This window comes from Dryobates pubescens, chromosome Z, assembly GCF_014839835.1.
Source record: "Dryobates pubescens isolate bDryPub1 chromosome Z, bDryPub1.pri, whole genome shotgun sequence".
In the NCBI taxonomy this organism is placed as follows: Eukaryota; Metazoa; Chordata; class Aves; order Piciformes; family Picidae; genus Dryobates; species Dryobates pubescens.
Window position 1 is genome coordinate 104,939,367 of NC_071657.1, and position 17,215 is coordinate 104,956,581.

Consider the following 17,215-nt stretch of genomic DNA (forward strand, 5'->3'; position numbering starts at 1 on the left):
GTGGTTCAGCTGTCAGGGGCTATCTGGTTACTCACAATTGCTGACCACTTCATTTTTCCATGTAGTTTTTCTTTGTAGCCTGGTACACCTTTACTATATGGGTTATCCAGGCCTGGAAAGTCCATTAATAGTGAGGTTCTGGCAGTGATAAGAGCCATATTGAATTAGACATGCATGCATGTTATTAGAAACAGTTCCTGTCCAAATGAGCTTTAGTGCAGAGAAAGTAGTAAGATTAAGCAAATATTGAATGAATCAAACAAACAAACAAACAACCACATTTAAGAGAAAATAAAGGTGTTGAAATGAGACAGGTAATCTCATGGCCTCATGGAGTGTCCAACTGCAGTGGCGCTTTAAATGCTGTACTTGACGCATCTGCAGACAATGAATCCCTGCAGGGATGGAGAAAGAGAGCAATGTGGTTACAAGGACAGGCTAACATGCCTTTCTATGTAAGGTCTTTTATGGATATGAGAGGAATGAGTACAATGATACAGTGGTAAAGGGGTAAAATAATGAGGTTTAGGTTAAATGAAAGATTGAGCTATGTATGAGAGAAAATTAAATCATCGGTGTTAAGATATTAAGGAAGAATTTCTATAAAAATGGAGGAATGTTAGAAACTATTCTAGACTAAATTCAAGAATAAAGGGAAGGAAAATATTTCAGGCTCTATGAAAATGAAAATTAAGACTGTGAGTTTAGTTTGGCTATATTTAGATCAGTATAGATCAAACTTCTAATGTTGGAAGAAGCTGAAATCTATTCAATCGCTTTACAAGTAATCCTGAAATATATTGATTTTCCTTTTAAATTATTTTCATTCAGTTAATTTTTATAAATTATACTTTTGCTAAAAAGTGGATTAATCTACTTAATAACTGTGAACTTGCCTATTCATCTTTCTACATTGAGAGGATTTATTCTGCTTTCTCTGTCTATTTGAGCAATATTTTAGTTTGAAGGCTATCACCAAAGCATGCTGCTGGCTGCTCTTCATTATCTGCTGCTGAATTGAGTATGTGGATATCAACTGCAAAGTAAATTATATTTGAGTTCTCTTAAAATGAAAAAAAGTAATCAGATATGACAAAGTGGTGATTTTGTACTTTGAAAGTATAAAAAGGTAGCTAACTCACATTTTGACTGTGGTTTGAAATATTCCACCACTTTTCCTCCCCAATTTTTGCTTAAGCCTTGATCTGATAAATCAATGCAAGCATACATTGCCCCACTAGTGTTTTTAATGGGTACTCTCTGAAAGTTAAACATTTCAGTAAATTGCTCAGACAGAGTCTTGAAAGGTTAAACACAGCTTTGAAATCTTTCTCATGTTAGGCAAGGTTGTCATAAGCTTCCAGCATAACTGTAAAAAGGCCAAAGCCTTAAAACTCAAAATGTGTTATAATTGCTATAGTCATGGTAATCATTATGATGATGCAAATATCCACCATTGCATTCATGGAGACTTTAAATTCCTGCATGTAGTATTTTTAAAATGTTGCAGGCCATCTCATTTTAAAGTTTCAGGAATATTCTTAGCTGTGGAACAGATGAATAAACAGCTAACTCTGTCAGCAGATCCTTTGTCTACTCACTGTGAGTAGCAACTTCTCATTATCAAATGCATTCCTTTTTAATGTTTAGTTAAATAAAATGAGTATTTGCTAAATATTTAATGCATATAGACTATTTGAGAAAAATCTTTTAATCTCACTTCTGTTAATATCTACAAGGATAGATATTATTTATGCATACGATGTGAATGTAAATAGGACAAGTATATTCATAGGAATTCTCCCATTGTTTTCTCAACACACTGCTCAGCCTGTGCACATTACCTGTCTCTCCTGATGATGTTAGTTGCCCCAAACTCTTTGATGTCCACTGACAGCAAATGCTAGTAAAGCAGTTTATCCAGTGATCATGAAAACAGTCCACACATCCACTAGCAATAACAACGACCATTGCTTCATTGCTTCGTAAAACAACTGCCAGCTTAATAGTCAATTCCTAAATATCTCATACACTTCCACACTTCTTTCCTCCTCTCCTAACAGCAAACTCCTGACATCTGCTACTGAACCCTTTTCAGAAGTGTAGTGCACCATAGTGAGACTCACTGTCATGGACTGAACAGAAATTTGGGAGACAGGAGTTGCTCACATCTAATTTTGACATTCATTTATAATTTCTATATGTTAATCTCTGAGAATCTCAGTTTATAACAACTGTATCTGCGGCCTTGAAAATGTATCAGTACTGTAAAAGGGAGCTGTCCTTGAAAGCAAAGCAGAAAGAGCTTAAGGCATCTCCTGCAGTGAGACTACCACTCACTAGGTCACAGGAGCACTACTTGAAATACTCAAACTGCCCTAAAAATCCTCATTACCACCTACAGAACATTGCTGTTAGGCTATGAAACAAATACTTATTGTTAATTTATCAGGATTAGGGGAGCATTTAGTTTTCACTCATGAGAGTACTAATAATTGCATTGACTCAGAAAATTATAGTTAAATGGATGATATATTTAGAAATAATGCATGTAATTTCTGAATTGTGTAGTTCAAATCCACAGAGAAGAATTGCTAAATGCAGCAATGAGCACCAACAATGGGATATTGTACAATTAGACAGCTCAGAGATTATCACAAATGTATTTGATACACTGAGTAACTCACTAGCAAGATTAAACAAAATGTACAAGAGGGAAAGTATAGCTATCACAAGATGATCACTTACACAGCTAAGATAGAGAACACCAAGGCAACAGCATTGGTGAAAGCCCCACAGGGGAGTGAAAAATGCTATATGCAATACCTGTACTCTCCAAAATAGCTTTATTATTACTACTTCACAGAAAACTATCCAGTGGAAAGAGTATGGTAAGCAGTTATACGAATCAACAATCTAGCTAATTGCTCCTCTTCAGCATCCAGGTTTGTATGAATTAAAAATTACTGAGCTGCTCTGTGACTGAGAAATAGGAGTCTTCATACATTATGATCTAATAATTGAGCACATGATAAAAGCAAACTGTCACATCTTGTATTAATCCAAAGGAATTCTGAAGGGGAAGAAAAAGAGAGAAAATTATCAACTGTAATAAAAATAGGAAAATTATTTTTTTTAGTTAATGTCTTTCAAATATGAATATTTTTAAAAGTAGCAGATCTCATGAAAAGTAGCAAAATGTTTTAGCTTTGGCATTTGTCCTCCTATTCTGCTAAATTGATCTTTTTATTTGTTATCATTTTTATTTAAGGAGAAGCAGATAAAAACACTAATGCATTATCCTATGCACCAATGGTTCATGGTATATTGACAGCTTTGGCATTAGGTTCTCTGAGGCTTCATGTTTTACTCTATAAACATATATAGTGATGTATCCTTGCTTTCAGATCCAGTACAAGCTTCTGGTATCCACCTATAGTTAAAACCATAACAATTCACTTATTTATTTTAGATAGATAGATAGATACATATATTTCACTCAGACAAAGAAGTGCAACAGTCTCAACAACTCCCAGTGAATTTCTCTGTCTCTTGCTTTTTTGTTTTCATAAAGAATGTTTCTATTTAGAGTAAGATTGTTCCTGAAGGAGAATTTTCAAAACATCCAGAATGGCAATTCACCTGTATTTTTGAATTTCATATATAGGGTATAAAAGTGGGATATGTTATACTTTGCAGCATTTTATATCACTTTGGATTGTACAAGATGATATGGAGAACAGAATTATTATCGCCTGCTGCTATCTGGCAGATTTAGTGATCTAAACTGTCAACTTTTCCTGGTAGCAATTTATTATCAGTGCTTTGACTTTAGAGTTAATATGTGTTCTACACATGGAAAAGTGTAAACACAATTTTATTAAAATGGACATGAAATTAAATTCAACCTTACCAACTAATGTTACAAAACTTCTCTTCTTCCCTTATAATGTACACGATCTATTTTGGCCTTACCACAATAAAAGCTTACCCTAATCTGTCTTATCCTATAATAATGTACATTAATCATTATAAATTGTCTCTGTCAGCAAAAAGATATAAAACAACTCCCCTTGAATATCACCAGAATTAGCACTAAAATGTTTAAAATTCAAGTAGACAAGTAAGCACTGAAACTACATAGCTTTCCCTCAATATTTTAATTAATAACCAGTAAGAATTGATTCTGTATTTATCTAAGTGAAGTACATGAAAATAGGCTTAAAGCACTGGGGAATTTTAAACAGGAAATATGATAAAGCACTACAGTAAAAGCAAGAGAGGTAGAGATGGAAGACCTAGCTAGCCATGGTGTGCAATGCACTATTAAGTATGTTTTTCTGGTAACAGATAGTTATTTATAGATTACCACATGACCATGTATGGCATCCTTGTAAAGGAGACAGGGTCTCAATAACTATTGTTTAGCTCCAGTTTCACACTGGTGTAATTCCATTATGGGCATAAAAGGATATAAAACAAGGAAAGTAACTACAAATTGTAATTTAAAGAGGAGGAGAAAAACCTTAAGTTTTGGTGCAATAGAGAGGTAGAGTCAGTTTAAACCCAAATACAAACACGAGGGAAAAAAGAAAACAGGGAAAAACAAGAAAAATGTAGTATTTTGATTCTGACACCTGTAGTCTGCATTTTAAGTGTTTAAGATAATACTTTTCATTATGTTCACAAATGTGATTTAAATAATGAAGCATTAGTAATATGAGGCTCCCTGCTGCCTTCATCTGCTATTAAATCTCTGCAAGCAAGCAAAGTGACACAGGTTGGCAAATCAGTGGTGTGAAAATTAATGAGCTTCCTCTCTGCTGATCAACAGTTGCCATCCTTCCACCAGTGCCTGATTTATGCTCATTTAAAGACTAGTATTTTAGTTTAAGCAATGCCAATGTCATTTCTGTATATGAGAGTCTTACATTTGGTAAAACTGCAAAGGAGATGATTTAAATTCATATCACTTCCTTTATTTTAATGCTTTCCACATTGCCATTCCTTCTGCTGCATCCAGTATTAACTCATATTTTATTTTAATAACTCTACTAAACCTGAAACTTTCTTAATCTTTATTTAAGGTTGTAAATCCAGATTCTTCCTTTGTTGCAATGCTCAAAGTGAAAAACAAACATTAGTCCTAGTTCCTAAATTACTAGCATTTGGTGCGCTTCAGTTCTCAACCAGATGAGGCCACCACAGATGAAATCCTAATTCCTACTTCCTGTCCTTTCTCTGTGTGTGTCTGTGTACATAAGTGTATTGAGTTTAGTTCCTATTTAAATCAACTATGATCATAAAGGTGGTTTGGTTTGGTTTGGTTTTTTTCCCAAGGAAGCAATGGGGGTTGGATGCCTATCTGTGTATACATTCCAACATTTGATACAGAATTCACTTAGAAATATTTTGTAAGTGTATTTTGTTCCTGATTAAGTAAACAGAAGAGCATGTTATCAGTTCCTAGTCATATCTCAATTGTCTGCCATATATTGCTTCAATAAGTGGTATGACACAATAATTTGTTTAAAAAAAAATAAATGTGAGAAAATAATTTTATCCCACTTATGTTTCTCACAGTTGCATTAAAATGCTTAATTATTCTGATTGCAAGAATGATTTGTGTTCTATTCCTGAATCTAAAACCATTAAAATTTTAACATTAGCATTTCTGACAGGACAAAAATATAAATACTATTCATGTTTTCCTTATCCTCTATCATCTCCACTTTTAATATCATGAGAAATATTTTATGATGATCAAAGTTTAAAATAGTTTTAAAGCATTTTGCCTTTCTGTGCAAGTAACCCAAATTCTGTTTTCATTATAAGAATTTTTAATTCCCTATAACTAATTTTTATCATGACTCTATAGTTAGAACTTATTTCCTCAAAACTAAAAGTCAATGAAATCTGCAGACACAATCAATAATAACTGCAGCTGTGGTACATCAAGTGTTTTGCAACATGACTCTACTGTGAAAAGGGAAAAAATAATCTCCAAAAGGAAGAAACTGAAGATAGGTAAATTAAGACCTGAATTAAATGAAACATATGTAATAGTGGTAGCAGTTAGTCATACTAACAATTTACAAGGGATCTGGAAAGTATAGGTTGCACTCTGTCTCTCCCTGTGTCCATTCTCTTAACACTCCCTATTTGCTGGAGATAATGAAAAGTATACGCCTGACACAGCAATTACTGGGAAAAACTCTTAAAAACCTCTCTGGGATATACCCTTGCTAAACTGCATAATTGCAATGTACTTTTGTATTCTTAAACATATGAAACTGTCATCTAGAAATGAGATTAGCATATAAGCATTTCAGTTTATTGGGAGATTGAGAAATAAAATATAAAAAGGAACCTGAACTAATAAAATACTTTGTGTAATAGCATAATAAATGTGCAGAACAAAAGCTCCACAGTGTCATTCATTTAACTAAATATGGTCACCTACCATACAGATATCTGCAGCTAAGTTAGCTCCCTTTAGTCAGTAACATCAAATAAAGCAGTATGCAATTAATTTTGTATGTCCTAAAGTAAACTTCTAAAGTGGGTTGGGTAGGCTGAAGTCTTGAAGTGTTTCCTCCACTTTTTTGTTGATGATAGAGGAAGATTACGTTTCTAACTGATCTAGACACCCATGCAGCACATCTCTGTGGCACTGGTTTTTATATAGTAAATACATGGAGATTGTTCAGTATTGACCAAGACTTACTAGTTTTTAAGACTATAAGTGTACTTGAGAACTTTCTTGAACTCAAATGACTGTCATTGTTGAATAAATCCTCCTTGGGACTGTCAGGTAGTGACAAGTATAATAGACTACAGTGATTCTTTCATGTTTACTTCAGCACTGTTTTGTTTGTTTTCTCTTGTCCAAGTAAGCTGCTATGGAAATTCCAGTTTCTCACAATAATTATACGAACATAAGACACATTACTTAAGCCTGCACAGAACTTTTTATAGTCCTTTAAAACTCCATTCATTATAATTTCATCTAAAAAGACAATGTGTCTTTTCTTTTGAAAAGCTACTGTCTGACATCCCCCTGGCTTTTAGTCTTAATGCTGTCATGTTTGAGGATATTTCAGCTTTTTAACTTCATAAAATGTCTTATGGATTGGACTGAATAATCTGTTCTTCTCCAGTTCATACTTAAAGATCAGAAATGGTTTTTATCTGTCTCTAAAGATATAACATACTTTTTTCATGTTTTCTTAGTTCCTTCATTTGTTGAACACACTAATATTCTCTGAGAAAGGACTATGCTGGAATACAGTCTCCTGTAGAAGAGAAAAATTTATCTGAGTCATTATAAATTCCCAAACTAGTGACTGTCTTCTCATTTCATGACATGCAGTCCTTCCTTTGAGGTTTTTTAATGGTTTAGGTTGTGTTTTCTTTTTCACCTCAAATACTCTACAACTGCAACATGGAAAACTCAGCAGAAATAGTTTTATCAGAAATAATGTTATGAAAAGCAAAATCTCCTTTTGCCCACTGTGGTTAGACTAATAAAAAAAATATCTATATATAGAAACTTGAAAATAAGAAATTTAAAAAGCATTTTTTTCTGTTAAAAATCATAATAAATTTGTGTTTCCTTTGTGTCCCTCATTTGTTTCACAAATATTGAATGCCATTCTTGTATTTTCCCTTTAAAAGAACAATATTGACAACAAAATTATGTCAGCTGTGTACATCTCTAATATTTTCTGCCCATAAAATCACATTAATTTGTAAAGATAATTTCTGAGAACTAAGACCTAGAATTTAATCCCTTGGAAGTTTGACTATAATTCAAATTAATCCAAAAGTATCCATAAATTCCATATATTATTTTTGTTCAAGATTCTACTCCCCAAAACCAAATTATATGTGAGAAGCAAGAGTGCTTCTCTTATCCTAAGCATCCATTCCATATAAAAATCAATGGCAAACACACACCGATTTCAGTTCAGAGGACGAGGTGATCATTGAATGGAGTGAATTTATGGAGTCCTATATTATCCAAAGACCATTTAGAGTAAAACTGAAAAGCAGTACTCCTCAGATGTTTTTCCTTAAATCAATGCAAAGAAAAGAGAAATGTGTCCCTAAAGCACAGAGTTTAAGTTTAAAAGTTTAGAACAGTAAGTCCTTCCACGCTTCCAGAAATCTTTCCTTAAAACTAAGATACTTCTCACTTGCTCTGTAAACAAATCACTTACTGCTGCACACCTGCTGGCCAGCACCCCATGAAAAATCCTTTAACATATCTTTAATAGGAAAGAAAAAACTTTTTCCTGAAAAGGATTTTATATTTATTTTGACATAACAATATAAGAGAGAATACAACTTCTTTGCTTGTTGCTGTTATTATTTTGAGTTACATAGTTATAGAATGCACAAGTTTAAACTGGATACAAAAGCAAATCACTACTAATATAAAATTCAATACAGGAATAAATTATTGTAATGAATATAGACAAACATGTACACAGTAATATCAGGATTATTTATTATTCTCAAAGTAGTAGAGAATTCATTCAGTGATTTTGATAAAGTTTGTCTGGTGGATCCTACAGTGAAACCTTGCTTTCATTTTGCAGTTACAGACATATAATTATACCTGACACTGCACTCATTTCCTTTTTTCAGCTGCTAAAACAATATCCTATCAAGAATAAATGATGTAAATTAACACACCTTCCATTCTGTTGGAAATTGATCAACACTTGGTAGCCATCAAAAGACAAGGCAAAAGTATAGTAATAAAACCACAGAAAACAAACCAGAAATTAATCAGTTATGTAAGTATATTGTACATGTACACTAGGATATAATTTAGTTTACTCAACTTGTGACATAATAATAATAATAATAGAATCTCAAAGTAAATACTGCAAGTCACCTCATCCAAAAACATCCTAGTGGTACCATTTTAGAGATGTCAATATTTCTCAATGGGTTAAAGAAGAGTCCAGATGATGATAAGAGTCCAGATGATGAGCTGCAACTAAACACCTAGCTTGTAAACAAAGTATGCCTAGTTCCTAGGAAAGATTAATTCTACCCCTAGAAAACTGCACATGTTTTTAACCTTCCTGTCCTAGAAGGGCTATAGAAAACCTGGTAAATTACCATGAACAGATATTTTTATAATATTTTCACATAGGAAAAACTGAATTGACTACGTCCCATTGGAAAAGCGGCAACTGAGACAGAACATCGCTGTGTACGGGAAGAAAGAAGAATGTCATATGGTTATTCACTATTTCCCATGCCACAGAAACCTGGCCATAGCCAGTGAAATTATTTGGCAACAGGGTCAGCTCAGACAAAAGAATGTCACAAAATGTTTTCTGAATTGAAAAAGGGATTAGATTGGTATATGGGGGAAAAGTCTATCAGGAGCTATTAAAAATGAATCTTGTGCCTAACCTACAGCTTAGAAGTTCTTAATCCTGATGATTGTCAGAAACTGATAGGATATAAAGGGAAAATTGCTTTATAGTATTTTCCATTTTCCCTTAATCTTTCTATAAGATCTTTCTGGTTACTGCTTCAACAAACTAGCTATTGGGCTAGACAAACCTCTGGTGTGACCCTGCACAGTGGCTCCTACACTTTCAGACTGCAGAACTGCATTGTTTTTCTCAACAGAGAAAAACAGATGGAAGCCTACTAGTATCAAATCTTTAAATAAAAGATAAGTAAGGATTATATTAGTCATGTTAGATGATTTTCTTTGTCTGGTTTCCAAATGAGGTTATAATCTTATTTTCAGTATCATTCCTATTGCAGAATATTTCATGTTGTTTGCAGTTTAGATTTACTGGACTTTACTCCCATTTTATTCCCCCAAGTATGACACAAATCTGTGTAATAAGTTTAGTGTTGTAAAACAGAATTTCACTTCTGAGTTTGAAAGCATCTGGAGAATTTACATATATAGTTTTCAGTATAAATCCCTCTCATAGAGACTTCATTAATTCCACTCACGTCACCTGAAATTCCACATGCTGAAAAAGTACAAAATATCCAAGAGGTTATGGTATGTGTCCAAGAGGACAGTTCAACTTCTAAGTTTTAATATATTTTGGTTTTGTCAAAAAAGACATTCCAGCAGCACTACCTGCACCCTTCCTCTGGTGTTTGGTGAAGGGATTTGAGTATCAGTCATCTGGATTTTGGGTTTGGTTGTTCTGTTCTGGGTTTTTGTTTTGTTTTGTTTGGGGTCTTTGTTTTGGTGGTTTTTTGGTTGTTGTTGTATTTTGTTTGTTTGTTTGTTTTTAAGGAAGTGGCCTATGTCAAAGAGGTTAGAGAAGAAGTAGTTTTAAAAATCAAACCATTTGTTTCCTTCAAGCCTTTTTCCTTAGAGAAAGTGCAAAGAAAATAAGAAAAGGGAAAAAAGTAAAAAGAGGCAAAGAATTACACTGGCTTTTCATTTTGTTTCACTTCTTAGTAACATAACCCTGAGGCAAATACTCAGAGAATATTCTTTTCCACACAGAAAAACAGCATTTATGTATGAATCAGATCAGAATTTACAATGACTCCCTGCTGATTTTTTAGTAGAGAAGGGAACTGAAATCACAACTCATGGATGAAAAAAAAATAAAAATAGGAAAAGCATTTACTTTGCAGTAAAAATACCAAGTAGATGGACTTTCCATTTGTAATAGTTTGTGCTCTGTAATATATCCTAAATCTCAAGGGGCACCAAATCTCATCACAGACCAGTAGGTACTATGTCAAAATTATACACACTCAGGTCTTCCCCCTTTTTCTGAACTTACCCTGACACTTTTGTACGCAAAGCTGATCATTGTATCTTCAGCTGGAGCAGGCTCTTCTGATTTGAAGCACTCAAGTTTAGAACATTTCATTATGCAGGAGGAGTTGATGAGGAGTAAAAAGTTTGTCCAGAGGTAAAGCAGTGGATGGAGGAGGCCCAGAGCACACAGAGTGGTCCTGTCTGGGAAACTATTCCCATTGTACATACAGATATAAGAACTGCACATGCAACAGAAGCATAATTTCTTTAGTGCTTTTATCTCTACTTATCAACTGCTGGTTTTATTTTCTGTATTTGTTCCTCAGCTTCTTCCAGGTAGATAATGCTGAATGTTAGCACTAGAATTGTTTTTCCATGTATCATACTGGGGAAATATATATAACTGTCACAGGTGTTCTGTTCAGGTTTGTTCAGATGCTGTCCCTGTACTAACAGTCTATTGCCAGCAGGCATTTTACTTCATCTTATGCCAGGGTTGCACATTAGATTAAACATTGTTCATACCATTTGTTTTACTATTGGACTGTGTTGTGCATTCATGTCAAAGAGACACTTGAGAATAGTAGGCTTTACCAGGAATTTTCAGAAAACAGATGTTGTGTTCATTTTGTATTTGTACCTGAATACAAACCAGATATAAAAAATCAAGAAACTATGGGCAAGAAGGTACACTATGTGATGCATATAAAGCTGTTCTGGACAAAGTCTTAGAAAATACAGCACAGTGTACCCTGGGGAATGTTTCAGTGCTAGCAGAGGAATCGCCTACAAAATTTATTAGATTTTATCCTCCCCTAGCATTATGACTCAGGCTTATTTCTCTTTAAAATGTAGTGCCTGGCTAAAGGACCATATACAGTTATTGCTGCCCAGCCAGGCTTTGGTGATGCTTTTTACCTGCAATAAGCACAGAGCAGTGTTGTTGGGCACTCCTACAGACCACTCTTGTCAAAATGGCCTGGGCAGCAACAGTTCTTAATGTATAAACACACCCAAAATGTTCTGGATGGCATTTGGCCCAAATCGATAAAGCTAAAGGGGAAGTCAATGATAAGCAGTCAATGCATAAAGCAGTTACCAGGAGATTACCAACATAATTTGAAAGAACGGAAAAGGTTTGAAAAGCAACATCAAATTACAAAAATCTGTAATGAAGAGGAACAGTGCAGGCAGGTGGATGGGTGCTGTGGGCTTTGCCTGGGCCAGGAGGCACTACCTCCTCCAAAGTGCCCCATGGCACTGCATGTGTGTATGTACATTTACATGTACTGGAGCCATTTGGACTTAGTGATAAAAGCACATTAAAAGACTTGTGTGTTTGTTAATACTTGCAATCCATACCAATCCTGAATCTGCCATTCACTGAGCACTTCTTAATTTTGTGTTTAGAAATTGATAAAGCACTTTGATCTTGATTTGGTTTAAACTACACAAAAGGAGTATTTTTTATCCTGCAGCAAGGACCATAAAGAGAAATAGGTGGTATTTTCCTGAAATGCTGGACCTCTGTCAATTGTTAGATTAGAATAGGGCTATTCAACAGGCCTGTTACTGCCTGTGTTTGACCCTTTCCCTTCACTCTGAAATTATTACAGGAAGGTGGAGGTTTACTTCAGCAGAATCTGACAAGTGCACTATGTTCTTCCATGGATAATATTAAAATTAAGCACTTTCACAGAGCAAAATCTGTCAGCAGCTTGCTGTCTAGTTCCATGCTCAGATCTTGTTTACTTGGCCCAATTAAGAAGACAGCCTGTCCTTAATATGTGCCATGCTTTGAAGTATTACCCTCCCAATATGCTAGTTAAAGCACTCTTTTTATTTTTTTTTTAAATTTATACTTTCATTTTGCAGTTATTTTCAAATATTATTGCTTAATGCTGTAATTAATCTCTTTCATTGCTGGCTATACAAAATATTCATTTAAATATACATCAGTTCTACAGTAGCTTTGCATGGTTATGCTGTTATGCAATTTAATGTTACAGGCTGTTAACCAAAATTGCTGATGCCAAAATAGTGCTAGTATCCAGCCCAAAAGTTGCAGTCAAAACCATTACTGTACTTTATACTTATTCTGCAATTAAACACAGCCTCTTCTGCTTAAGAATAAGTACTGTAAAGTATACATCAACAGTGTACTTATGCTAAGCAAATTACTGAAGCCCAAATTTCTTCTGCATGTATTTGAAGAAAGCTAAATATTCAGTAGGGTTAACAGAATTCATCTTTTCCTGTGTTCCTTCTGGGGCCCACCTCTCCAGCCTGTCAAGGTCCCTCTGGATGGATCCCTTCCCTCCAGCATGTCTGCTGCACCACAGATCTTGGTCACATTGGTGAACTTGCTGAGGGTGTACTCAATGCCACTGTCCATGCTGCTGACAAAGATGTTAAAAAAGACTGGTCCCAGTAGTGATTCACTTGTCACTGGCCTCTACCTGGACAGGGACCATTGGCAGCCACACCTTTTTGTTTTGTTTGGTTTGGTTTGGTTTTTTTTCATATTCAGTTGCATACTTTATAACTTCCCTCAAAATTTAGCCTAAAGAGGTGTTATTGTTCTCTTGCAGTATTCATTTTATAACACCTGTTCACACAGAAGAGGTAACAGCTTTCATTAGGCTTTCTTTTTCAGGAAGAACAAACCAAGTTTTTCAACTGATTTTCAAATTTTGTATCACACTTGTTGCTATCCTCTGATTTCTTTCCAGCTTATATATATCTTTCTTCAAGTATGTTTCTCAGAAAATATACATAAGTCTGGAATAAACCTTTATCAGTTTAGAACCATATACATCTTGAAAACTCAATTTGTGTCAACTTTTGGGGTCAGATTGGAACATCCACATCCATTTCTGCAAGATGGATGCTTAGGAAACTTGTCTCAACTTTTAATTTTTCCCCCCCATACATTATATTTCACCTCTTTATCTTGAATCTCAGCTTGTTTCCTTTAAGTCATTCCTTCAGATTATCAAGAAGACTATTTTGAATTCTCATCCCTCTCCCTGAAAATCTATATTTCCCTTATCAGTAAAATGCATTGTGTTCTTTACTCCACCACATGGTCTGTTAACAGAAATACCAAATAGATCCAGACCCGGTATAGACTCCTGAAAGGTTTCTCCTAAAGGCTTTCACCTAAAATGTCTTTGGAATGGGAAGTAAATAAGTGACATTTCCTGTAAGAGCCAAGATGTGTGTTCATCTGATGATCTTTTCATGCAGAATGTATTTATCAAAGTAGTTTACAAAAACAGCATGTGGAACTGTGTTGCAAGCTTTGCTAAAAGCTAGGTTATATCGCATTTAGTGCTTCATTTGTTGTGTCAGTAAATCTGTGAAGGCAATGCATAGATTGCCTTTCTCCATACTACTCCTCCAGTGTTCCATTAAACCATACTCTCCATTCCTTCTGCTATAACTTTTCCAAGATACACTGCAGTACCAAGGGAAGCAGAAGTATTAGACAGGTTGACCTAAAACACAGTTTGGTATGTGGTCTATCCAACAGTAGTCTGAATGCATACTAGTTTGTCTTGGATATTCTGCTGTCCTAATCACTTAGCCAGAATCTCTCACTCTTACAGACTCTCAGGACCTATCAGAACTTTGATTACCCTTTGAATGAAGAAGGACTTCAAAGAAAGGTTGAGTAACAAAGAGGTCTCATCATGATGCAAAATAGCAAGGTCAGCATGATAGATTTTAATCACTGTAGACAGAGGCAGAACTTAAAGTCAGGACCTGTTTTTTCCTGTCTTGTGGTTTAATTGCTATGTTACTTCTGAAAGTGAGCATGCACCTCGTTAGCGTGCATTTAGAAGGAAAGCAGCAGTAGCAATCTGATTTGAGAAAAAATGACTGAAAAAAACCCTTTCAAATAATAAAGTTGAATGAACTCATCAATTCTGAATCCCCACAGTGATTGATATTGAGCCATTTAGCACCATTAAGATTGGCACACTTCTGTGAAAAAAAATGAAGGTAGGTAATTGGAAGCATATGGGACTAATGTAAACACAAAATTAACACATAGCACTTTAGCAATACAGCCTTTGATAGGTAGCTGAGATTATTTTTCTGGTTGTTTGTTTTAAATATTGTACTGAATTTAGCTTGTGTCTTTTTAAGAGCTCCTTTATCACATAAACCCCTTACTGGGCCCAGCCTGAAGTTATGGATGCTACCATATAAAGCAAACATATAAATTAACTTAAGACATCTCTCCTTAAACTGAACAGAAATGACAGCTGGTTATTACTTGTGAAAGTCCTGTCACTGAGCCCAGGTCTGTCAGTCCAGTGAGGTCAAGAGGAGCCTCCCAGAAGAGGATTGTGATGTTCCACCATCCATTAACACCTTGTAAAATCAATGGCAGAACTCCTAAACAGCAGCAGACTCAAAGCATGATCTAAGCATGCACTATCTATCTTGAAATATTTTTATTCACAAATCATTTTAAGATTTGATTCAAGCTGAAAAGCTGGATAACTATTTAATTAATTAAGTTCCTAATGATCCATATCTACCTTGCTCCAGCAGTTACATTAATCAGAGAATAACTGTTGTGCAGCAGCTCAAGTGATTTATTGAATTGGGTAAGTAGGAGTTTACTTTTATGTCCTAAATGCTGGATAACAATAACTATTTAGTACATGAGCAGGGCTATACCACCGATAACACAGTATTGAAGACTTTGAGAATAATTTCTAATCAACTTTAATTTTACCTGGTGTGTGGAAAATTCTATTTGTGAGACAATTGTACTGATTTGCTAAATCACAACCTAACTCTTAAACCTAAGGCATAGATTTAAGAGATATGGAAAGCAAATCACAGAATCAAAGAATCAAATAATCTTAGAATGGTTTGGATTGAAAGGGACCGTAAAGATAATATAGTTCCAACCCCTTGCCATAATCAGGGACACTTCCAACTAGAGCATGTTGCTCAGGGCCCCATCCATCCTGTCTTTGCACACTTCCAGGATTGGAGCCTCCATAATTTCTTTCTAATTTCTAATCTATCTTCTTCCAGTGTGAAGCCATTACCACTTGTCCTACCACTACATACCCTTTTAAAATTCTCTCTCCATCTATCCTGTAGGCCCCGTTTAAGTACTGGAAGGCTGCTGTAAGGTCTCCCCAGAACCTTCTGTTCTCTTCAGACTGAACAAACCCAACTCTTTCAGCCTGCCTTCATATGAATTACAGAAAACAGTTTGGAAGAGATCTCAAAGATCATCTGGTCCAATCCTCCACCCAGCACTGAAGGGTCAACACTAAACCATGTCCCTAAGTGCCAGGTCCACACATTGCTTAAACATCTCCAGGGATGGTGACTCCACCACTGTCCTGGACAGACTATTCCAATATTTGATTACCCTTTCAGTGAAGAAGTATATCCTAATATCTAAGGCAGATTAATTGTTCTCTGAAAGTGACTTTTTGAAACTATTTTACTATTTTCTAAATAATAATTAAAAAAAACCCAAAAAACAAAAAACAAACAGTTCAGGAAGCAACATACAGCCTAAAACATGCATAGGACTCAGTTTGCTTCCACCCAGCTTGCAGCACAGCTAAATGAATTCTGATGTTCATAGAAGTGAGTTTTCATTATTATTATGCTAAGGTTTTACAGTAATCATACTACAGGAACACAAACTTCTAGAAATAGCCTTGTGATTTTTCACAAGTTCAGACAGATTTTTTCAAGGCATTATTTATTGTCTCGTTCAAAATATATTCAGATTCATTTAACATAGCCAATTATGAGCTGCCTGAGGGGTTTACACAAACACTTCATCGACCCTTCTGAAGTTACTCTCATTAAACATGAATGAGTCCAAGCTAGAGTTGTCATATTGCTAGTTTCTGAACTTTTGCAGTGGGCACTTAAAAAGTATGAAGCTATTATTCATGAAGAAGTGCCTTTATTTGTGCAGGTTTCCTTCATTCTTTTTCTTAACATTTTTTTTCTTTCTTTTTTTTCCCCCTTATTTTTCTTTTTCCCTAAAACAGAATGAAAAGAAGGAAAGAAAGCTCAGAACCCAGCTAGAATTTATTTGAAATCTCTGGCTTATTTTGCATTTTCTATTCCACTAGCGTATAAAACTTATTCAAGGGAAACATGTAAAAGGAGTCAAATGCCTTTTGAAGCTACTAAAAGTACAATACAAATAAAGAATGCCAGCAACAAGCAATCCTCTAAGAAAGAAAACAGTGTTCCAGCTTAACATTCCATTAAAAGATGTCTATTGCAATTTGGAAATTAGTCAGCTACATCTGGAAATCTCGTGTGATTCCTCACACGTGGCAGTATGAAAAACACCAAGTAAAATACCAGTACAACACTTGAGCATATGAGCATATGCTTATACCTACCTCTAGATAACAACTGACTAAAGTTAAAAGAAAA